The sequence below is a fragment of the Lucilia sericata genome, unplaced genomic scaffold, assembly GCF_015586225.1.
Source record: "Lucilia sericata isolate MDLA Ls3-8-SP2 unplaced genomic scaffold, ASM1558622v1 Contig000148F_arrow, whole genome shotgun sequence".
NCBI lineage: Eukaryota > Metazoa > Arthropoda > Insecta > Diptera > Calliphoridae > Lucilia > Lucilia sericata.
In genome coordinates this window covers 61,286-86,998 of record NW_023994180.1, presented here as the reverse complement: position 1 = coordinate 86,998, position 25,713 = coordinate 61,286, and the positions used below count along the sequence as shown (strand labels likewise).

Sequence of the window (25,713 nt, the reverse complement as noted above, 5' to 3'; positions counted from 1 at the left end):
AGCCAGAAAATGGACTTTTATGTTTTCACTCAAAAAATCGATTTTTGATGGTAAATGATAGTGATCATAGATTTTCTTTCTTTTTGCTCTAGCGCTTCTAGTTTAGCCAGAAAATGGACTTTTGTGTTTTCACTCAAAAAATCGATTTTTGATGGTAAATTATAGTGATTACAGATTTTCTTTCTTTTTGCACTAGCGCCTCTAGTCTAGCCAGAAAATGGACTTTTGTGTTTTCACTCAAAAAATCAATTTTTGATGGCAAATGATAGTGATCACAGATTTTCCTTCTTTTTGCCCTAGCGCTTCTAGTTTAGCCAGAAAATGGACTTTTATATTTTCACTCAAAAAATCGATTTTTGATGGTAAATGATATTGATCACAGATTTTCTTTCTTTTTGCCCTAGCGCTTCTAGTTTGGCCAGAAAATGGACTTTTGTGTTTTCACTCAAAAAATCGATTTTTGATGGTAAATTATAGTGATCACAGATTTTCTTTCTTTTTGCCCTAGCGCTTCTAGGTTAGCCAGAAAATGGACTTTTATGTTTTCACTCAAAAAATCGATTTTTGATGGGAAATTAAAGTGATCACAGATTTTCTTTCTTTTTGCCCTAGCGCTTCTAGTTTGGCCAGAAAATGGACTTTTGTGTTTTCACTCAAAAAATCGATTTTTGATGGTAAATTATAGTGATCACAGATTTTCTTTCTTTTTGCCCTAGCGCTTCTAGGTTAGCCAGAAAATGGACTTTTATGTTTTCACTCAAAAAATCGATTTTTGATGGGAAATTAAAGTGAAATTATAGTGATCACAGATTTTCTTTCTTTTTAGCCTATCGCTTCTAATTTAGCCAGAAAATGGACTTTTATGTTTTCACTTAAAAAATCGATTTTTGATGGTAAATTATAGTGATCACAGATTTTCTTTCTTTTTGCCCTAGCGCTTCTAGTTTGGCCAGAAAATGGACTTTTGTGTTTTCACTCAAAAAATCGATCTTTGATGGGAAATTAAAGTGATCACAGATTTTCTTTCTTTTTGCCCTAGTGCTTCTAGTTTAGCCAGAAAATGGACTTTTATGTTTTAACTCAAAAAATCGATTTTTGATGGGAAATTAAAGTGATCACAGATTTTCTTTCTTTTTGCACTAGTGCTTCTAGTTTAGCCAGAAAATGGACTTTTATGTTTTCACTCAAAAAATCGATTTTTGATGGGAAATTAAAGTGAAATTATAGTGATCACAGATTTTCTTTCTTTTTAGCCTATCGCTTCTAATTTAGCCAGAAAATGGACTTTTATGTTTTCACTTAAAAAATCGATTTTTGATGGTAAATTATAGTGTTCACAGATTTTCTTTCTTTTTGCCCTAGTGCTTCTAGGTTAGCCACAAAATGGACTTTTATGTTTTCACTTAAAAAATCGATCTTTGATGGGAAATTAAAGTGATCACAGATTTTCTTTCTTTTTGCCCTAGTGCTTCTAGTTTAGCCAGAAAATGGACTTTTATGTTTTAACTCAAAAAAACGATTTTTGATGGGAAATTAAAGTGATCACAGATTTTCTTTCTTTTTGCCCTAGCGCTTCTAGGTTAGCCACAAAATGGACTTTTATGTTTTCACTTAAAAAATCGATTTTTGATGGGAAATTAAAGTGAAATTATAGTGATCACAGATTTTCTTTCTTTTTGACCTATCGCTTCTAATTTAGCCAGAAAATGGACTTTTATGTTTTCACTTAAAAAATCGATTTTTGATGGTAAATTATAGTGATCACAGATTTTCTTTCTTTTTGCCCTAGCGCTTCTAGGTTAGCCACAAAATGGACTTTTATGTTTTCACTTAAAAAATCGATTTTTGATGGGAAATTAAAGTGATCACAGATTTTCTTTCTTTTTGCCCTAGCGCTTCTAGTTTAGCCAGAAAATGGGCTTTTATGTTTTCACTCAAAAAATCGATTTTTGATGGGAAATTAAGTTGATCACAGATTTTCTTTCTTTTTGCCCTAGCGTCTCTAGTTTAGCCAGGAAATGGACTTTTAGGTTTTCACTTAAAAAATCGATTTTTGATGGGAAATTATAGTGATCACAGATTTTCTTTCTGTTTGCCCTAGCGCTTCTAGGTTAGCCACGAAATGGACTTTTATGTTTTCACTTAAAAAATCGATTTTTGATGGGAAATTAAAGTGATCACAGATTTTCTTTCTTTTTGCCCTAGCGCCTCTAGTTTAGCCAGAAAATGGACTTTTATGTTTTCACTCAAAAAATCGATTTTTGATGGTAAATTATAGTGATCACAGATTTTCTTTCTTTTTGCCCTAGCGCTTCTAGTTTAGCCAGAAAATGGACTTTTATGTTTTCACTCAAAAAATCGATTTTTGATGGGAAATTATAGTGATCACAGATTTTCTTTCTTTTTGCCCTAGCGTCTCTAGTTTAGCCAGAAAATGGACTTTTATGTTTTCACTTAAAAAATCGATTTTTGATGAGAAATTATAGTGATCACAGATTTTCTTTCTTTTTGCCCTAGCGCTTCTAGTTTGGCCAGAAAATGGACTTTTGTGTTTTCACTCAAAAAATCGATTTTTGATTGTAACTGATAGTGATCGCAGATTTTATTTCATTTTGCGCTAGCGCCTCTAGTTTAGCCAGGAAATGGACTTTTATGTTTTCACTCAAAAAATCGGTTTTTGATGGTAAATTATAGTGATCACAGATTTTCTTTCTTTTTGCACAAGCGCTTCTAGGTTAGCCACAAAATGGACTTTTATGTTTTCACTTAAAAAATCGATTTTTGATGGAAATTATAGTGATCACAGATTTTATTTAATTTTGCCCAGCGCTTCTAGTTTAGCCAGAAAATGGACTTTTATGTTTTCACTCAAAAAATCGATTTTTGATGGAAATTATAGTGATCACAGATTTTCTTTCTTTTTGCACTAGCGCTTCTAGGTTAGCCAGAAAATGGACTTCTATGTTTTCACTCAAAAAGTCGATTTTTGATGGTAAATGCTAGTGATCACAGATTTTCTTTCTTTTTGCCCTAGCGCTTCTAGTTTGGCCAGAAAATGGACTTTTGTGTTTTCACTTAAAAAATCGATTTTTGATTGTAACTGATAGTGATCGCAGATTTTATTTCATTTTGCGCTAGCGCCTCTAGTTTAGCCAGGAAATGGACTTTTATGTTTTCACTCAAAAAATCGATTTTTGATCGTAAATTATAGTGATCACAGATTTTCTTTCTTTTTGCCCTAGCGCTTCTAGGTTAGCCACAAAATGGACTTTTATGTTTTCACTTAAAAAATCGATTTTTGATGGGAAATTAAAGTGATCACAGATTTTCTTTCTTTTTGACCTAGCGCCTCTAGTTTAGCCAGAAAATGGACTTTTATGTTTTCACTCAAAAAATCGATTTTTGATGGTAAATTATAGTATTCACAGATTTTTTTTCTTTTTGCCCTAGCGCTTCTATGTTAGCCACAAAATGGACTTTTATGTTTTCACTTAAAAAGTCGATTTTTGATGGGAAATTAAAGTGATCACAGATTTTCTCTCTTTTTGCCCTAGCGCCTCTAGTTTAGCCAGAAAATGGACTTTTATGTTTTCACTTAAAAAATCGATTTTTGATGGTAAATTATAGTGATCTCAGATTTTCTTTCTTTTTGCCCTAGCGCTTCTAGTTTAGCCAGAAAATGGACTTTTATGTTTTCACTTAAAAAATCGATTTTTTATGGTAAATTATAGTGATCTCAGATTTTCTTTCTTTTTGCCCTAGCGCCTTTAGTTTAGCCAGAAAATGGACTTTTATGTTTTCACTTAAAAAACCGATTTTTGATTGTAACTGATAGTGAACACAGATTTTCTTTCTTTTTGCCCTAGCGCTTCTAGTATAGCCAGAAAATGGACTTTTATGTTTCTTTTTGCCCTAGCGCTTCTAGTTTAGCCAGAAAATGGACTTTTATGTTTTCACTTAAAAAATCGATTTTTGATGGTAAATGATAGTGATCACAGATTTTCTTTCTTTTTGCCCTAGCGCCTCTAGTTTAGCCAGAAATTGGACTTTTAAGTTTTCACTTAAAAAATCGATTTTTGATGGTAAATTATAGTGATCACAGTTTTTTTTTCTTTTTGCCCTAGCGACTCTAGTTTAGCCAGAAAATGGACTTTTATGTTTTCACTTAAAAAATCGATTTTTGATGGTAAATTATAGTGATCACAGATTTTCTTTCTTTTTGCCCTAGCGCTTGTAGTTTAGCCAGAAAATGGACTTTTATGTTTTCACTTAAAAAATTGATTTTTGATGGGAAAATAAAGTGATCACAGATTTTCTTTCTTTTTGCTCTAGCGCTTCTAGTTTAGCCAGAAAATGGACTTTTATGTTTTCACTTAAAAAATCGATTTTTGATAGTAAATGATTGTGATCACAGATTTTCTTTCTTTTTGTCCTAGCGCCTCTAGTTTAGCCAGAAATTGGACTTTTAAGTTTTCACTTAAAAAATCGATTTTTGATGGTAAATTATAGTGATCACAGATTTTTTTTCTTTTTGCCCTAGCGACTCTAGTTTAGCCAGAAAATGGACTTTTATGTTTTCACTTAAAAAATCGATTTTTGATGGTAAATTATAGTGATCACAGATTTTCTTTCTTTTTGCCCTAGCGCTTGTAGTTTAGCCAGAAAATGGACTTTTATGTTTTCAGATTTTCTTTCTTTTTGCCCTAACGCCTCTAGTTGAGCCAGAAAATGGACTTTTATGTTTTCACTCAAAAAATCGATTTTTGATGGTTAATGATAGTGACCACAGATTTTCTTTCTTTTCGTTGTAGTGCCTCTAGTTTGGCCACAAAAATTATTTAAAAATGTTAGGAGATATAAAAGAGCTATTAGAAGAACTATTGATATACATGCATCTGTGTATTAAATTTTTGCGGAATTGCCAAACCAGCCACAGGCATTTATTTACATTATTTCCTTTTTTTTTTGTTTAGTAGTTTCTTGTTGTAGAGTGTTGCTTGTGTCAATTTTAATTTTGTGATTATAGTATGTATATACATATTTGTTAGGTTATAACACGTGTCTATGATGGTATAACTTCCATTACTTTTCACTTGACTCATGTACTAATACTTGTTGTTATTGTGTGAGTGAATGTCCTTTACTTTCTATCAAGATAAATATTAACAATGTGTCTTTTCACATATTTTTCGTCCCAACTAGAATGTAGAGAAAAACACACAGACATAAATATACACTGAATACTTCCTCAGAAAAATGGTGGGTGAGTTGATAAATCTGGAATTATGTTTGGAATACTAAAGTACACGTAACTTAAGGGTCCAAAAACATTTTGTTATTAAAAAAAGAAATGCCCAAGAAGTACAACAAACCACAATACTCTTTTTTGGGGCACATTGTAAACTACAGGCGTAGGAGAAAAAAATATGCTAAGGTCAACCAAAGAAAATAAGATAACATTTTTACATTATACTCACATTCTCTATTTTACTTCAAATGTAAAAAAAATAAACATTAAAAGTCAGTTTTTATATTTACTTCTTATCACAATAAAGACATCTTTAACTTATATCACTTCTATTCTGTATAATTTCTGCATCATTTTTGTGTATAGGAAATGTACCAGAAAAACGGTGCTTAGATTTCTTTTGTGTTTATTATTCTCATGTTTTCATTCTCATATTTTCTTTACCCTCAAAACATACATATATACGTATATGTATATAATCACTGAATCTCAGTGAATCTTTTGTTAGATACTTCAGCTGAATACCTCTGTTTCTGTAGAGCAAGTTTTTGGCATAAATATTTGATTAAAATTTAAAAGGCATTAAATATCTAGAGTATATTTATAGTTTAATTTTAGAAATTAATTTATTCGTTTATATTTAATTTAATTAATTAAGTTTGAAGGTAGATCACGGAGTTATTGATATTATTTAAATGAAATATTAACTTTATCAAAAGTATACTAATTTATTTCTGTTATTCCTCTAATTATATAGAGCATTATTCAAATATATAGTGTTTTTTCGAATTTTTGAACTTTGGTGTTAAATTGTTCCCAAGTGCATTAAAGGGTTAATCTACCTTTTTTCACTCTGTTTTAAATATCGTACTATATACCATAAATTCCAGTCATTTTTGGTAAATATGACCGACAAATAAATATTATTTCGATATGGCACACTAAGAATTCCCAAATATTGCAAAATTTGACCTTTGAACTTTACAGTTTATGGGTTAAGAACGACCGATTTTAATAAAACTTCGGATATATATTTTGTATTATATGGACTATAATATTCTGAAAATACTTTATTTAAAATGTACATTAGTAAAGAATTAATATATATTCTCCAAAATGTTACAAAAAATGCGATTTTCCCGAAATCCGTCGAGTTCAAATCGCATATACAGCTAAACCGGAAGAAATATTGATCTAATTGTTTTATCGTTTAATAACCTTATCTATTGATCATAAATCCCTATGAGATTTCCTAAAAATTTTGAAATTTGTTTAACAAAGTTTCAAAAAAACTGAAATTAAAGATTTGAAACGGCCGTTGAAAAAAATCAAACTTTTTTTTAACAAAGCTGAGAACAAGTTTGCTTTATCTTATAAGGGCAAAAACTAATATTCGAGTAATTATAGATCTACATATTTTAAGTAAAAATAGTTTTTTTGGAATATATCCTAAAAAAAGTAAATTTTTTGTCACATTTCGAATTCATGTGCTGTGAGACATGTTAATGGCCTAGGGAATTTGCAATAACTTTTAAAGTTTTCAAGCTATTTTTATGTTTTATATCTTTCCGAAATATTTACTCTGTGCACATTACGATTCCTTTAAAATAAAGTTCAAAATTTATTACTAAATGTCCAAATTTTAGCAAAAACGGAAAAAATCTATATTTTCCCCTTGTAACTTCAGAGCCGTTGCGGCACCTGTTAACGTTATCAGCCTAATTTATTGTATGACACTGTTTTACAACTCAAAGAACAATTCTAGAGGGGGGGAGTCATCATACATTGTATATCTTTCGCAATCACTCGACGTATACGTTATTTTATTGAATTAAAAATAAAGTATACGCCAACTGTGAGTTGATATAAATCTGTACAAAAATATTATTTCAAGTGCAATTTCCTAAACCTACACATGCTATGAAATAGGAATAATATTTTGTATTTTATGCTTTTAAAAAGTGATGATTTCATAACTTTTCGTTAAGAAATTTAACATATGAAAATACATAGTTAAATTATATTATTCAAAAGCAAATAAAAAATCTTTTAATATACAGACTTTAACACTTTAAAAATCTATGAAAAATCTAATAACTTGTTTATGTGTCCTCCACTTGGATTTCTTTCAGCACATGCCAAAAAATAGAGGAAGAATTAAGATTGAACTGCTTATAAACTTGTGTAGCAGAACACTTCAATATTTATATTAGGATGGTAAAAATCTTTATTAATCTTTACAAAGAAAAATAGTTTTGAAATAGACATATCGTTCATTTACTTACAAGACCGACATAATCCAAAAGAATCGATTCGAGAAAAATGGCTTTGAATGTTCAATGACATTTTACTATTTTTTAAATAATTTGTAAACAACCTATTTGAAATTTGATAAAACTATATCAAAGACTTTAGTATGACATAGTTTTGTAGCTCTCAGTTCAAAAAAACCCGAATTTTGGATTATATCAGTCTTGTAGTAAGTGAGCGATATGTATATTGAATAAGAGTTTTACCAAAAAGTTTTGTGGTTATATTCTAAAACGCCATTCTAATGTTTACTAAGAAAAATAGTTTTCAAGTATACATATGTACATATGTATACATCCTTGTGAAAAGAAGGATTAAAAAAAAAACGTAAAAAACTTTAGATGTAGAGCAATGAACAAATATTGTATTTGCTTCTTTACTTCTTATGTTAAGAAGAATAAAATAATTTGTTTTATTTTATTCTTCTTAACATAAGAAGTAAAGAAGCAAATACAATATTTGTTCATTGCTCTACATCTAAAGTTTTTTACGTTTGTTGTTAAAAGAAAAACTAAAATTTATTTTTTTATTGAAAAATGTGTATAGTTTTAAGTTATTTTAAACTTAGTGCTTTTTCTTTTGTTGATTTGTTATTTAAATGTCAGCAGAAGAATATTTCTTAATTAACTGATCTACAATGTAATACGAGTGACAAGTTTAATTGTATTAGTATTTTTGAGTTGGTTGCACGAAATAAAAATCTACGTGACAATTGTATACTAAGCTTTCACATAGTCCTGTTTAAACTATAATCATGCTCAAAATATTTGGTAAATTTATGATTTATAAAGTGTAAATTTTACTTTAAATTAATATTTTTGCATAGTCAAAATTTAGACTGGTTTCTACAGAATAAATTTTTGTATTGTAAAAGTTACTTTATCAAAAAGGACTTAATCCTGCAAACATTCAACTAATATTTGTGTTATAAAAACTGGTTTTCATGTTGATTTAACTAAGCTTAAATATTTTTGCACATAAATATTAAATCATAACTTCGGCCAACGTTTGCTAATCCGTTAGTAGTCTAAGCGCCTTTGCACTTGCTTGCTGTCATACTGTTGCAAATATTTTTATTTTTAACGGAAATGAAAACTCATAGTTTTAGTAAATATATACATACATATGTAAGTATATTACATATACAAATATGTAATTTTAAAACTTTGTTGTTTTAGCAAAAATAATAATAATATTCCACATTTCTAAATAATGTGGTTATAAATTCAGTTTAGAATTCGAATCATACAAACACACTCGCGCACTCTAACCAAACATAAATAAAGTTTTAGAACATTTGCTGATACAGTGAAATGATATATAATGGCATATCGTCACCTCAAATGCAAAAGGGCATAACAACACTTTTAAAAATTTTACAGGAGAGACAAAAGACTATATAAAATGAAAGGTATTTTTATAGCCTACACCACCATAGAGGGTATTATACGTTTGTGATGATATTTGTAACGCATACAAATATTGGTCCTACATCCACCTTAAAGTATACCGATCACTTTTTGAGTCGATTAAGCCATGTTCGTCCATCCGTCAGTCCGTCTGTTCGGCTGACTAGATGGCTGTCCATGTAAACCTTGTGCGCAAGATACTGGTCGCAATTTTCAAGATATTTTGCTGATATTTGGACCATACGTGTTTTTTGTACGGACGAATATGGTTGAAATCGGTCCATTATTTCACCTAGCCCCCATACAACCCTACCCCCCGAAAAGGGCTTTTGAGTTCAATAACACTAGTATTACGATGAAATCCAGCATACATAACTCTAATGTAAACGTAAAGCCATGTACCAAAATGTATAAGGATAGGCCCATATTTACCCTTGCCCCCATATAACCCCCTTTTAGAAATATCAATATGTATTTTGATACAGTGGATTTTAAATTTTTTGGTTGTTACGCCTTTTTGCATTTCAAGTGACGATATGTATATTCGCTCTTATATATATAAATAATTTTTCAACTTTTGTATATGGTTAACCTTGCAAAAAACTTACAATGATAGACTAAAAAGTGGTTTTAAAATTATACATTTTTCAAAGAAGACTCACAGACTCATATAGGAACTTTTTAGATTGTCCTTGTAAGTACTCAGCAAATCCTTGGTAATGACTTAAACTTACATAACAACTTAATTTTCAATTACTACTACAAACCGTCTGCGGCTTTGTGTTCAACTGGGAATTAAAGGACTAAAAATATATTAAAAACTGTCTGCAAGTCATTGCATATAATCAGCTATATAAGTAATTTGTTTTGTATTGCATTATATGTAAGTACTCTTATAATGACTTACATGTAATCAGATATGAAAGTACTTTATTTGGCCGTTTTATTAACTTATTTATTGCCTGTTTTTTACACACCCAGAACGAAAATAGTCCTACTGTGTGAACACCAGTGGTACCGTGAGTACGACAGCGAACTAACGAACAAGAGGCTCAGGTTCGTATTCTGTATGAGCAATTTTTTGTGCATAACAAAACAAGTTTTTAACTTCCTATTTATAAGTTTGTATATACATATTTATGTAGTTAGTTATAAACAAGCGTGGAGAGAACTTTCCTCCAATGTTATCACCGTGTTAATAATAATAGTTAGTAAAAAGCATTTTGTAGCTTTTTAATTTATTAGTTTTCAATGTAAGCTTTTGTTGGGTAGCTCTGTTTAATAATTTGTCTGTTTATGTATAATATTAAGGTGATGCTAAAATTCTACTGCAGTAATCATATTGTCTAATATATCGCTCATATACATAACTTTGTTTTAGACATTAAAATATAAATAATATTTTATATCAAAAACTTCTGTTACAATTTGTATCGCTTTAATATTTTATAAGCTTTTATAAACTCATGTTATATATTCCTATATAGCTGTTCTTATGCAAAAAATATTAATGTTTTATTAAAAGTTTCTATGAAATATTCTAGTTTTTTTATCATATAATATCACTCATACGTAAGTGGTGGCTACATACCGCATTGAAACTTTCTAGACAGACAGTCAGCTGAACAAAAAAAAAATTTTCCAACTTTTAAAAAAAAGTGTAAAGCAAAAATACGACGCTATGGATAATCTGATGGAAGTAATTATATGTAGATATGTATGACTTGCAACTACTGACGGATGTTTCTAATAATAGTAATTAAAACTATAATTTTTTTTTTATATTTATTTATATTGAAAAAGTTTGTTATTTAATTATGTTTATTGTTGGCAATAATTAACTTAATATTGTAAGTCCATTTATGCCACTAATGGACTTATAACGTTTTTGCGGAAATGTTGGTTTTCAACTTTTTAGGAAAGTATAAAAAACTATTAAATATTAATAATCAGCTTAAAACAACACGATTGCTATGGTTTATAGTATGGAACATATTATAGAATATCTTCCTAGTTACAGTGTTAATTAAAGTTTAATCAGTATTCCATTTACAATTCGAATTAGACTTAGTCACTATTTAATTCTTGAAGCAAAATCCCTATAAGGTTTTAATGATTACTAAGTGCAAAAGTAACCTTAAATCCCAACAAATTTTGAATTTTTGTTACAATCTTATTATAATATTATGTAATATAAAAACTTCAGTAACATTATATCCTTTTTAGCAATTTTACGAGAATCCCCATAAAGGTAAACGCTATCTTAAAATATAAACCTTATTGTTTAATGTTTGTTTTGTTTAAAAAAAGCTAATCAAACTTTCTGTAATCAGGACAAATACTTCACACTTATCAACTTCTAGGTCATTCATTCAATTTAAACATCTCATTTTTAAGGAACATTTTAAGAGCTGTTATCATAATAAGTATTATTGCTGGCTAATATAAAAGTTTTTTCGTTATTTCATCCTTTTCCGTATTAACAAGAAAACTTTGTTTCAAGTATATAAAGATTTATGAGAATAATTTAATTTTTAAAATTCCGTCTTTATTATGCTGCCTGCACACGTAATAATCTTAAATAAAGAAAATATGAAATTATATTCCCAGCAAAAACTTACATTGAAAAGTAATGTGTTAACACAACGCACAACACTAAACCGCTAGACTTTTTATGGATATGACTTCAAAACACACTTTATTTTGACGTATATTGATCATTATTGATGAAAAATGGGTAGGGTATATTGGGTTTCTGCTGGTGTTTGTAACGCACAATAACATTGGCCATATACCACTTAAATCAGCTTAGAATCATTTTCTGAGTCGATTTAGCTATGTCCGTCTGTCCATCCGTCCGTCCGTCTGTCTGTCTGTCTGTCTGTCTGTCTGTCTGTCTGTCTGTCCGCCTGTCCGTCTGTCTATCTGTCTGTCTGTCCGTCTGTTCATATAAACCTTGTAATCAAACTCAAATTACGCTCAAAATCGATAAAAATGTTAAAAAAATCTTTAGCCTTTTAACTATTTCCTGTATACGTTAAAAAACAAGCTTTTCACTACTTCTTCTTCACCATTTTAACTCATTTTTTTAACAAGGTTATGTCATTATAGGCAAGTACTTACCACACTTGCTTACAAATAACTACTTATAAATAGGGAGTTAAAAAGTTGTTTTGTTACGCCCACAAAATTGCTCATACAGAATAAGAACCTGGGCCTCTTGATCGTTAGTTCGCAGTCGTACTCACAACACTACTGTCTAGTTATTTTATTGTGCATAATAGTTTTCATACAGAAAAGTTGTTTTCTTTTTGTATGTGAGTGTAAAAAAACAGTTGCTAGCGTGCGATCAAATAAAATGTGCCAATAAAACGGCAAGACTTAAATGTACTTACAAGAGTACTTAAATGTAATGCAGACTGTATGATTTACTTATTGTAAGTTCTTAGTAAGTAAGTACAATTCATTATCGAGTTTCTGGTGGATATTTTTTCCTGTTTTACAAATATATGCTTTAATTATAAAAGCATTATTAGATTCTAAGTGAGTTTTAAAAATTCGTTGCCATGCCATACAAATCTGTCTTTTCATATCTTCCTTTTCATAAAACAAATTCAGTTAGTTAGTTAGTTAGTTAGTAGTTAGTGTTAGTTGTTAGTTAGTAGTTAGTTAGTTAGTTAGTTAGTTTTCGTTAGTTAGTTTTAGTTAGTTTTTTAGTTTTAGTTTAGTTTTAGTTTCGTTCGTTCGTTAGTTAGTTCGTTAGTTAGTTCGTTAGTTAGTTCGTTTTTCGTTCGTTCGTTCGTTCGTTTCGTTAGTTCGTTCGTTCGTTAGTTCGTTTAGTTCGTTTTTCGTTTAGTTCGTTCGTTCGTTCGTTCGTTCGTTCGTTTCGTTTCGTTCGTTGTTCGTTCGTTCGTTTCGTTCGTTCGTTCGTTCGTTCGTTTCGTTCGTTCGTTCGTTCGTTCGTTCGTTGTTCGTTCGTTCGTTCGTTCTTGTTCGTTTTCGTTCTTTCGTTCGTTCGTTCGTTCGTTCGTTTTCGTTCGTTTCGTTCGTTCGTTCGTTCGTTCGTTCGTTCGTTCGTTTCGTTTCGTTCGTTCGTTCGTTCGTTCGTTCGTTCGTTCGTTCGTTCGTTCGTTCGTTTCGTTCGTTCTTCGTTCGTTCGTTCGTTCGTTCGTTCGTTTCGTTCGTTCGTTCGTTCGTTCGTTCGTTCGTTCGTTCGTTCGTTCGTTCGTTCGTTCGTTCGTTCGTTCGTTCGTTCGTTCGTTTCGTTCGTTCGTTCGTTCGTTCGTTCGTTCGTTCGTTCGTTCGTTCGTTCGTTTCTTGTTCGTTCGTTTCGTTCGTTCGTTCGTTCGTTCGTTGTTCGTTCGTTCGTTTTTCGTCGTTCGTTCGTTCGTTCGTTTTCGTTCGTTCGTTCGTTCGTTTTCGTTCGTTCGTTCGTTCGTTCGTTCGTTTTCTTCGTTCGTTCGTTCGTTCGTTCGTTCGTTCGTTCGTTCGTTTCGTTTCGTTCGTTCGTTCGTTCGTTCGTTCGTTCGTTTGTTCGTTCGTTCGTTCGTTCGTTCGTTCGTTCGTTCGTTCGTTTCGTTCGTTCGTTCGTTCGTTCGTTCGTTCGTTCGTTTTCGTTCGTTTCGTTCGTTCGTTCGTTTTTTCGTTCGTTTTCGTTCGTTCGTTCGTTCGTTCGTTCGTTCGTTCGTTCGTTCGTTTCGTTCGTTCGTTCGTTCGTTTCGTTCGTTCGTTCGTTCGTTCGTTCGTTCGTTGTTCGTCTTCGTTCGTTCGTTCGTTCGTTCGTTCGTTCGTTCGTTCGTTCGTTCGTTCGTTCGTTTCGTTCGTTCGTTCGTTCGTTCGTTCGTTCGTTCGTTTTCGTTCGTTCGTTCTTTCGTTCGTTCGTTCGTTCGTTCGTTCTTTTTCGTTCGTTCGTTCGTTCGTTCGTTCGTTTCGTTCGTTCGTTCGTTCGTTTCGTTCGTTCGTTCGTTCGTTCGTTCGTTCGTTTCGTTCGTTCGTTCGTTCGTTCGTTCGTTGTCGTTCGTTCGTTCGTTCGTTCGTTCTTTCGTTCGTTCGTTCGTTCGTTTGCCGGCGGCTGTCTATACATCAACCTACACCTTGGCCCCTATCGGGACTGTTTTGCGCTCCTTAACCAGTGCCTCAGGTGGGAATCGAACCCACCACCTCCGGCCTACCAGACTAGAACACTAACCTACCGGAGGCCACTAAAACAAATTCAAAAATTTAAATATTTCAGCATCACGATTGAATTCATTTTCCACCTGTTTTTATTTGGTTAAGAAAACGAGTTAGCTTACACCTTTTATGTACCACAAAATTATTTACGGTTAAGGTCATTGTATTGTATAAAAAATCAATTCAATATACTAAAAACGTGCCAGTTTAGGGCTTTTACTTTCCTTTTTTTAAAAAAGTTAAAGTTATGCTTCTAGTTTCAACCTCAAAAGTAAAAAAAAAACATATTTGCATTTTAATTTAAAGCTTTTGTAAAGTTTTTCTTTTTAACTGAAAACACTTTGCGAGCATGAAATAAACTGAGTAGCAAGGTTTTAAAACTGCTAATATTTGCTTATTTACTTTTGTTCTTATTGTTGCTGTTATTATTATTATTAATGGTTCGTTAGGGCTGGAGTAGGACCTACAAAAAACACTTTATTTACACAACTAATGTAATTGTGAGCAAAAGCAGTGTAAAGGCAACAACATAAGTAGCAGGACTTTCATAGCCACAAGTACTGGAATTAATGTAAAAATTTAAATGTATTACGTCAATTTGCATTAAAAGCAAACAGCGGAAATTAAAATGAATTAAGTTTTTAAAATAAAAGGAAATATAAAAAATGTATTATTGTTTTAATTTTTTTAGCAAAATTTTTGAATTAAGATTAAAATTTTAAGATGGAGGCGCAACGATCTCTCAAATGAGCTCTCTGGAACTCTGTTTTCAATCGTATGTATGTTCACACATGTATAAAAAACAAACAAAAGTCAGTCAGAGAACTACTTTTTTACACTCAGCATTTCGCTGTTTTAACAAGTACTTCAATAAAATATGTAATAAATAATAGTCGGGCGAGGCCAACCATACAATACCCTATACCTGTTACAAAAATAAAATGTGATTTAGTTTTCATTATAAAGCATTTAAGTTGATTTGTACCTTGCCTCAGATATACTTAAACCATCTATTGTTGAATAAAATTGTGGACATTTAAGTCAAATTTTGAAGGGGGCTTTTACTAGAGACTATTCTCAAATGAGACTCTATAACTATAAAATTCATGGGGGGTCATCAAGGCTAGTATAGAACTTGGCTTTGCAGCTTTTTGTCGAGATACAAGTATATTAAACATAATAATGAACTTAAAAGTTGTATTCGTCGGGTTCAGTTGTATGAGGGCTGAGTGAAATAATGAACCTATGTTAGCCATTTTCTATAGACTTCGTCTTCGGAAGCATAGAAAATCATGTGCTAAATTTCATTGAATTATCTTCAAAATTGCGAACTGTTTCATTACAAGGTTTACAAGCCCTATTCGGGGTTCAGTTGTATGGGGGCTAGGTGAGATAATGGACCGATGTTAACCATTTTCAATAAGCTTTGTCTCCTGTACCATAGAAAATCATGTGCCAAATTTCATTGAATTATCTTTAAAATTGCGACCTGTAGTTTGATTACAATATTTACATGGACGGACGGACATAGCAAAATCGACTCAGAAAATGATCCAAAGCCGATTGGTATACTTTATGTATATGACCAATATTATTGTGCGTTACAACCATCAGCAGAAACCCAATATATCCTCCCCACTAAAGTGGTGTAGGGTATAAATAGTATAATACGTATGATTGTTGTTTTATTACTCATACGTAGTGTGAGATATAAGATATTATTTTAGTAAATATTTTGAAAAATAGTTAAAATTAAGTATTTTTGCTGCGCAAAACGACTTTTTATGCAATTATTGCAAAATAATTAAAAAATTCCAAAATTATGAAATTTTGAAACCTATTTCGAAAAGATTGCAGAAATTGTTTTAACATATTGTACTGAGATCATGATTTTCAATAGCTGGTAGTTCCTTGGATCTTTTCATTTCATATTCTCGTGTTCATTATATTAATACGCATGGATTAAGAGGTATTCCTACAAGTGATTTTAAAAAGCCTGTTTCTCGGGACACTCCATTGTATATATGTAGGTTCCAATCTTTAACATATTAAAGACCCATGTTTGGTTCAATCTGGAGCAAAGTTAAAAATGAAAAAATTACCTAAATATTTATATAAACTATATCTTAGCAGCAAACAGTTCCTATAGAAATCCAAAAAATATAAAAATTTTTAAAATATTTACATACCAGAGTAATTAGTTTATTGTCAGGATATGAAAATATATTACATTATTTTCAAAACATAATGTTTAGGTTTCAATTATTTGACTGTAATCAAAAGTTTGTGATATTTACTGCATAAATAAGTATTTATGTATGTATGTGTGACTTAAAAAGCAATAAAAGTTGTAAAGGATCTACAAATGTTTACAACGCTTCTAACTATAATTTTTTATCTTTGCTAGTAACAGTATGTTATTATGTGCACACTTACATATGTATATCTGTAATTTTATTTTCCCAGCATGTGTCTGTATAAATAAGGATATGTGTATGTGTAAGAGTAATTAAAATTGACAAGAATGATACTTGAACTTAACATATACTCATATGTGTATAAAATTATTACTCCTACACTTAAAGTTTTTAATTAAAATTTTGTGAAATTTGTCATAATGTTGCAAAATTTATAATTTTTAAACATGGATATAAAGTAAAGGAACAAGTTGGAATTAAATTTAATTTAAACGTTTATGTGTAAAATTTAAAATAATTTATATGTGCAATTAGAAATCAATGTTTGTATAAAACTCTTAAAACTGGCAGTAGACCACTATTGATCTATTGATATAATAGTGAAAATCGTAGATCACTCACATTTTTCATCAAAAATACATTGAGATGAAATTTTGTTTTAATATTTCATTAGATCTTAAATTTGTAAGTTTTTATAATACTGTATCTAATATCTATCTAATATAAATCTGATGTCAATAATAATCCATTAAAACTCATTAGTATTATAAAAAAGTGATATCGTCATCACTATAAATAAATCAATTCTGTGCAAAAAAATCATGAAGTGTGCCTAAAAAATAATAATATTGTATTAAAAATAACAAAAAAAAAAATGAAATTTTGTACATCCAATTGAAATCTATTACGCTAAAGAAAATCCAAATGGAAAAGAACGTCAACAACAGACAATTTTTAGAAAATAACAAAGGAACAAACTAAACAGATATTTTAATATCACAAAATCTAAAGCAAACAGAAAATCTTGCGACAAAGGACAAATATAGCTTGCAGAAATAATATTTCCTAAATCTTTGGCGTACGTATGTAGGTATTAAAATATATAGCTTATTTTCCCATTGTATATATAGGGAATATATATATACAATGAACGTATGAAGATGAATTTTAATATTGATTCTATCGTTGTTACTATTATTCTATTTTACTTAAAAAACATCATTTAGAAGGTAATGACCTAAATATACATTTAATAATAAAATCGATTTATTATTTGATTCTTTTGTGGACTAAATTCAAATCATAAAAATATTTGTAATATAAGCTAAAAACAAGTAAAAAGTCTATATTAGCCTATGTTGAATCTTATATACACTTCACAATAAAAAACAAAACAAAAAAACAACAACAAGTAACGCAAAACGAAACAAAACACCAAAACACAAAATACGCAAATCATTAAAACCAACACATGTCCAAACATACGTTTTTTTCCAATAAGTAATATTGTTGTTGCTTTTATCTCAAAGCAAGCAAACAGTTGTCTTTTTTTAATGAAATTTTCAGAGACGGTTTCGGATTTTTGCTCATATTTCCGTTATTTATGGAGGTATTTAGCAGATTGCAAATAGGAAACTTCCCAAAAGCGTGTCTGATGGAATTGTTGAAGATTTTGACTCCGAAGACAGACAGACAGACAGACAGACAGACAGACAGACAGACAGACGGACGGACAGATAGATAGATAGATGAACAGACAGACGGACATGGCTTAATCGACTCTGTTATTTATAAGGATCCAGAATATATATAATATGTAGTATATATCGGAAAACTATATTGTAGAAATTACAAAGGGAATAACAAACCAAACCATGCTCAAGAGGTGAAGAGTATAATAACACTTGTCTGCAATGAAATCCTCTTTTACGAAAAATTATTATAGAATTGAAGTTATGAATATAAGAAACCTACATCTGCTTTTAATTTCTTTCTAATATGTTTTTTTTTTTTTTTTTGTTTTTTCAGATCAAGCTGCTGAGACTTTACGTCATACTGGAATGAATTAAACTTGTTAAAAATCAAAGATTAACAATTGGAAACTTTATAAATCGGAAAGAGGAGTAAAAGAATATGTTGACACTAAGTTTGCTAGTACTACAAAAAGTTGAGAATCCCTAAAGGAAGTAAAATTTGCACTCACCACTACAGAAACAGAATAAATGTATCTCCTTTTTATCTTTGCAGAGATCTATGAATATTTCGGTTATAACAGAATTGTACCAAACTGCCCTGTTTCTTCATTTGATGTAAAAGATATGCTATTAGTTTTGTGAGTGCCTACAGATTTATCAACGAATGGTATATTTGTTGTTCTCTTTAGATGACCAAGGAAAGATTTTTGCATTCATGTAATGATAAAATTTTAATGTAATTCCATTTTAGGCTACAATTATAAATTACATATAAGTATTTGAAAATTTTGTAAAAAGTAAAAAAACGTTATTTTAAAGAAGGATAATATTAAACGTAAGTACTAATTTGAACTTTCGATAAAAATGGAAGTTGCTGATGTTCCCGGCGAAAATGAAAATTCAGTTTGTTCTAAGATAGCGATTCTCAAACTTTTTCTCCTGTCGTCAATATTCAATGAGCTGGATCACATGACAAAAATGTACTATTTTGAGATTTTCATATTTTTTAAAGCTCTTGAAAATGCGCTTTCGAATTTATATCAAACATGTATATGTAAGTATTAAAAAATTTTTAAATTTTCGAATTTTTTTCCAAAGTTTACATGGAATTATTTATCGAAATTGAATTTTAGTGCATGATTATGATAGCTCCAGTGCTGTTGAATGTGGTTTTTTAATATTGCTAGCACTTCTATTTTTACGCAATATCCATTATTAATAATTTGAACTTTAGCCGCGATTCTGATACTGATAATGATTTTTTTGCAATTTTTTTATCGTTAAGTGAACTACCGGTATATATCGCTTCATTTATTAAAGAAAAATTTATATTATTTTGGATTTTTATAGGATTTTTTTTTGCAATCAAAAAATATACAAATTTACGATTTCTTTTTTTTTCAAAATTTTCAACTTTTAGTGCTTATAGCTTTTAGATGGAATTGGTCTGGAATTTTTGCAGGTGTATAACCTTAAATGTAATAAATATAACGATATAAAAATAATATATGTTGGAAATAATATAATAGGTCGGTGATGTATGTAGCTTTTCTATATTATATATTAATATCTTCAATTCTGTTATAATTTTTCTTAAAAGAGACTATTGCAGACTAGTGTTATTAAATATTATATAATTTTACCAAAATGTACTTGTCTCTTTTTCAAAATCTATTCAGTTAGTATTTAAGGTTACGATTACACTAATACAAACTACACTATAGACATTATTTCATTTTAAATTTCCTCTTTTTGGTTTTGGAAGTAGTACAAATTTCTCAAAGGGTCTTTAAAGGTTGGATCGCAGGATGTCACTGCTATTGAACATTTACATATGTAAAGTAAATCGTCTATAACAAATTGATTTTGGTAACTAATAGTTCATATTAAAGACATTTCGTAAAGGATTCTTTTGCAGATAAAAAATTATTTTAGTAGCTCAAAAAAGTACACTCTGTTAATAATTTTTATGCTGAAAGAAAATCTTATTTTCCATCCCTCTGCTACATGCTTTGGTGGGCCAGCAAAATAAGATTAGTTCTTTCACTTTTTGACCGATGCAATTTGGAATTACTCTTTTACTGAAATAAACTCAAATTTTAGGAGACTTTTTTTTTCTATTTATATCGGTTAATCATTCAATAAAACATTTTTTTTATAATATACTTTTTCTTTTTTAATTTTTTTTTAAATAAATCGTAAAATTAATGATGCATGGTTGTACATTATGTTCATACATTTATCAGTGTAAGCTTTAATGTTTAAATAGTTTTCTAAATGATTTGCAAACTAATTCAGTTGGTACATAGCGAAAGCCATTAATTGAACCTATAAAGCAAATAAATAATTTTAATAAGTCATAAGTTAGACATTTATGGTTATTTAAGTTTTTGATGGGAATGTACTTACAGCATTTATTTCTGGCAATGTATTGATGTTTTTTAACAAAAAATTAGCAATTAATTTAGAATTTTTTATACAAAATAGCATCGTTTCTAATTTGCTAAAACACGTTTTGTTTTCTATTACACATGCATTTGATAAATCATTGTTAAAATTAATATTTTAAAATTCATAATATTCCTACTAAAGCACTTATAAATATTAAAATTCCACAAAGCTTTTAGATTTTTTTTCCTTTTCAGTATTTAATAAAATATTTATAACACATCTCTGTCTCCTTCGGTTCATTTCATTTTATTCATTATTGCACCAACTAAGCTGCTTTAAAATAATGTAAACAATATTTTTTTATGGATTTTATTTTTTATCTGGCTGTTCTTATGTTGCCTTAAGTCATGCCAAAAAAAGTATTTCCTTTACAAAATATATGAAATATATAAGAGAAGATGAAAAAAATTTAAAAGGAAATACGCATACAATATATATATATATAAGTCCTATTTATGGGAATTGTTTTCTTTTTATTTTCACCACAGAAAAAAAAAATCACACACAGCTACACTTTTAAAACAAGTAAGAACTTATAGTCGGGTATGGCCGACCATATGATACCCTACACCCAGTGATTATGTAAAATATGTTGATTTTTTATAATAAAAAATTTAATTTAATTTTTACCTATAGTCTGAAATATTTCAACAGTTTGTTAACAAAAAAAGGAATTTTTTAATGAAGGTTTATGTTGGATTAATATGGACCTGATAAAGTGATTCTTAGCCGATTGGTTTACTTTAAGGTATACCAAACCAATATTTTTGAGTGTTACATACAGCAGACAAACGCATAATACCATACCCACTATAGTGGTGTAGGGTATAAAAACATACATACGTACATATACTCACAATAATGAATCTTTAGCCAAAAAAATTGTGTGTTGAGAAGTGGAAAAGGATTCTTTTTGTGTAAATAGCAGGCATGGAAAATTGAACTCGTAGAATAGTACTAACTTATAACAAGAAGAGTTCTTTTTTAGGTTCTAAAGTACTAAACTAATTTTCAGCTAGGCGACATAGACAGACAATAGCATATACTATAGACTAGATTATAGACTACTTTATAGACAAGACTATAGCATATATTATAGACTAGTCTATAGACTAGACTATAGACTAGACTATAGACTAGACTGTAGACTAGACTATAGACTAGACTATAGACTAGACTATAGACTAGAATATAGACTAGACTATAGACTAGACTATAGACTAGGCTATAGACTAGACTATAGACTAGAATATAGACTAGACTATAGACTAGACTATAGACTAGACTATAGACTAGACTATAGACTAGACTATAGACTAGACTATAGACTAGACTATACACTAGACTATAGACTAGACTATAGACTAGACTATAGACTAGACTATAGACTAGACTATAGAATAGACTATAGAATAGACTATAGACTAGACTATAGACTAGACTATAGACTAGACTATAGACTAGACTATAGACTAGACTATAGACTAGACTATAGACTAGACTATAGACTAGACTATAGACTAGACTATAGACTAGACTATAGACTAGACTATAGACTAGACTATAGACTAGACTATAAACTAGACTATAAAATAAACTATAGACTAGACTATAGACTAGACTATAGAATATACCATAGACTAGACTATAGACTAGACTATAGACTAGACTATAGACTAGACTATAGACTAGACTATAGACGAGACTATAGACTAGACTATAGACTAGACTATAGACTAGACTATAGACTAGACTATAGACTAGACTATAGACTAGAGTAGACTAGACTAGACTATAGAGTAGACTATAGACTAGACTATAGACTAGACTATAGACTAGACTATAGACTAGACTATAGACTAGACTATAGACTAGACTATAGACTAGACTATAGACTAGACTACTAGACTAGACTATAGACTAGACTAAGACTAGACTATAGACTAGACTATAGACTAGACTATAGACTAGACTATAGACTAGACTATAGACTAGACTATAGACTAGACTATAGACTAGACTATAGACTAGACTATAGACTAGACTATAGACTAGACTATAGACTAGACTATAGACTAGACTATAGACTAGACTATGACTAGACTATAGACTAGACTATAGACTAGACTATAGACTAGACTATAGACTAGACTAATAGACTAGACTATAGACTAGACTATAGACTAGAGATAGCCTATACTATAGAATAACTATATACTAGACTATAGACTATACTATAGACTATTACTATAGACTAGTACTATATGACTGACTATAGACTAGATTATAGACAGACTATAGACTAGACTATAGACTAGACTATAGACTAGACCTATAGACGATACTAGACAGACTTAGACTAGACTATAGACTAACTATATACTAGACTATAGACTAGACTATAGACTAGACTATAGACTAGACTATATAGACTAGACTATAGACTAGACTATGAACTAGACTATGACAGACTATATACTAGACTATAGACTAGACTATAGACTAACTATAGACTAACTATAGACTAGACTATAGCTAGACTATAGACTAGACTATAGACTAGACTATATACTAGACTATGACTAGACTATAGACTAGACTATAGACTAGACTATAGACTAGACTATAGACTAGACTATAGACTAGACTATAGACTAGACTATAGACTAGACTATAGACTAGACTATAGACTAGACTATAGACTAGACTATAGACTAGACTATAGACTAGACTATAGACTAGACTAGACTAGACTATAGACTAGACTAGACTAGTGATTAGACTATCGACTACACTATAGATTAGTCCATTGACTACTACGTGGACTTTTTATCAAACGTTTATAAGTTAGAGAAATTACCGAAATGTCGTGGGGATACAGCGGTATCAAAAAGTACTGTAAAAAGTACTAAAGTACTAAATTTTCCGTGCCTGGTAAATTGTATGAAAGTGCTAAAGTCGAAAAACCATTCGGTGTTATATCTGTATTAGAATTTGTTAAAAATTTTAGTTTTGACTTGTCACAAGGTGCAATTTTTCTCTTAAAATTTTAAATTACGAAAAAAATATACTAACATATGGATTCTTTACATTCAATTAAAAATAGCCGTTTACATATACTTTGCTAGGGTTTGAATTTTATGTTTATAATATCCCAGCAAAACTTACGCAATCACTTACTATTCAATTATTTCTACATACCGCCAGAATTACCTTTAAGTAGTCTTGTAATGACTTATATATATAATCATATACGTTCATAATACGCACATTTCCGTATTTTGTGAAATGCGGTTTTTAGCTTTTTAACTTATTACTTTTCAATGTAGGTTTTTGCTGCGATTATACCTTATGTCTCAGAATAACTCTCCGTAATGTATATATATCCAAAAATGTTATTGTAACTTCGAATTATTTATGCTAAATATCGATTAATGATTTTTAATTCCCATTTGCTAAATATTCAATTTAAAATAAACTTCTTCTAACCATCTCGTACTAGTTAAACCAAAATCATATAATTTTCTCACTACTCTCTCAAACGTGGGCGATTTCTTTATACTTCCGTTTTTTGCTTATTTGAATTTATTCCACATTAATGTATAAACCCACGAATTGGTCTTTTCTACTTATTTCCATAATGTCAAAGTGACGTGATCCTTAATCGTTATTTGTTATGGAAATTCCCAATGGTTCTATATATAACATTTATATCCCTGACAGTTTTTATTATTTTTTTAAAAATTATTCCTATTTGCCTTACTGCTATCATAATACTTTATTTGAATGTCTAAATATGTCTTTGAAACAATGAACAGAAGAGTCATGTTTGTTGTGGGAAAAGTGTATGAAAATGAGTAAATGCTTGGGGTGTGTTCGAGTGTATGTTGAACAACAAAAAAGCTCTTTGTATAATTTTTTTTTAGTTTAGAATAGATTTCCATTTTTTTCCTCCTTTAATCAAATTTGACATAATTGAAATGGCAAATACATGTATATCTAGTGATCGCTTAGACATCATTCATTTCGTTTGTGAGACATTTACGCTTCCATTTTTTGTGACCTTTTTTCAGTTTATTTAAAATTGTGGTAAATTTGCGTATTTGTCAGGGGAGATTCTTATTTGCATAGACAATTATTTATATATTTTAATTTCAGCTTTTATATTATACATACATTGAGTTCCTACTGTTTTTATGACGAGTTTTAAAAAATTAGTATTAAGCAAGTAAGAATGTTATATCTAACTATGCCGAATCTTATAAATTGTCTAAACTAAACTAAATTGTCTAAATTTTCTTCCGATTGCTTATAATTAACTAATTTACGATCATTTAAACTGTATTTGGAGGGCCACTTGTATGTCAGTAAGGCGAAATCATGGACCAACATTGCTCATTTTCAATACCAAAAAATTCTTATCAATAAAGAATTTGTATGCAAAAATTTCATTGTCTAGCTACTATCCTGTGGTCCCTATCGTAATTTCAACAGACTGAAGGACGGACAGGCGGACATGGATAGATGGTCTTAGAATTTAATAAATAAATAATTTTGTGTGTTGGTGGATACAAAAATAGCAACAAATTTATGTTATTTTAAATATATATAAATATTTACCTTGAGTGTGGAAAGTGTGTTCTTTATTAAATAATTTCATTGTTTGAAAATATTTGAAATACACATGGCGTATGAGTGATATATAATTTATTAAATAAAACTTTGTAATGGTTGTCATACTGCATGTGAAGCGTATGAGTATTATAGAATTCAATATTAAAGGAATACGACAAAAAAAGTAAATGATGGAAAACATTATTCTATTATGTTAGAATTTTTGTTTTTTCACCAAAAGTTTGAAAACAAGTTTTTAATTTTTTAAGTCGTTCTTTTTGTAGTAGAATTTCTCTTATTTGTGTTGGCTTTTTATTTTAATTTTAAATGACAAAATAATTAAAAAGTTTTCTGATAAAGTTTCCCTTTAAATTGAAAGAGTTAAAAAAATGTCCTACAAACAGCATGCCGAAAATGTTATAACACACATGCCGAGTCTTATATACCCACCATACGCTATGTATGTTGTAAACTGAAGTTAATTTTAAAAGGTGGTGCAATATATCGTTTTATGTCAGAAGAATTTTTTGGGGGACTGCAGTCAATTATGGACAGCGGTCTATAGTGTATATAAATTCTTTTTTCTGGAAATTATTTTCTGTATAGAATAATTTCAT

At 29.9% G+C, this 25,713-nt stretch overlaps 1 long non-coding RNA gene across 1 annotated transcript in view; it reads left to right on the top strand.

Annotated features, from left to right (window-relative positions):
* The window catches only part of LOC119601198, a 42,620-nt gene extending 23,839 nt beyond the window's left edge, over positions 1-18,781 (top strand). Inside the window, exon 3 of the long non-coding RNA XR_005231194.1 lies at positions 18,366-18,781. This is a non-coding gene — a long non-coding RNA (uncharacterized LOC119601198). The remainder of the gene's footprint in view (positions 1-18,365) is intronic.
* The last annotated feature ends 6,932 nt before the right edge of the window (positions 18,782-25,713 follow it).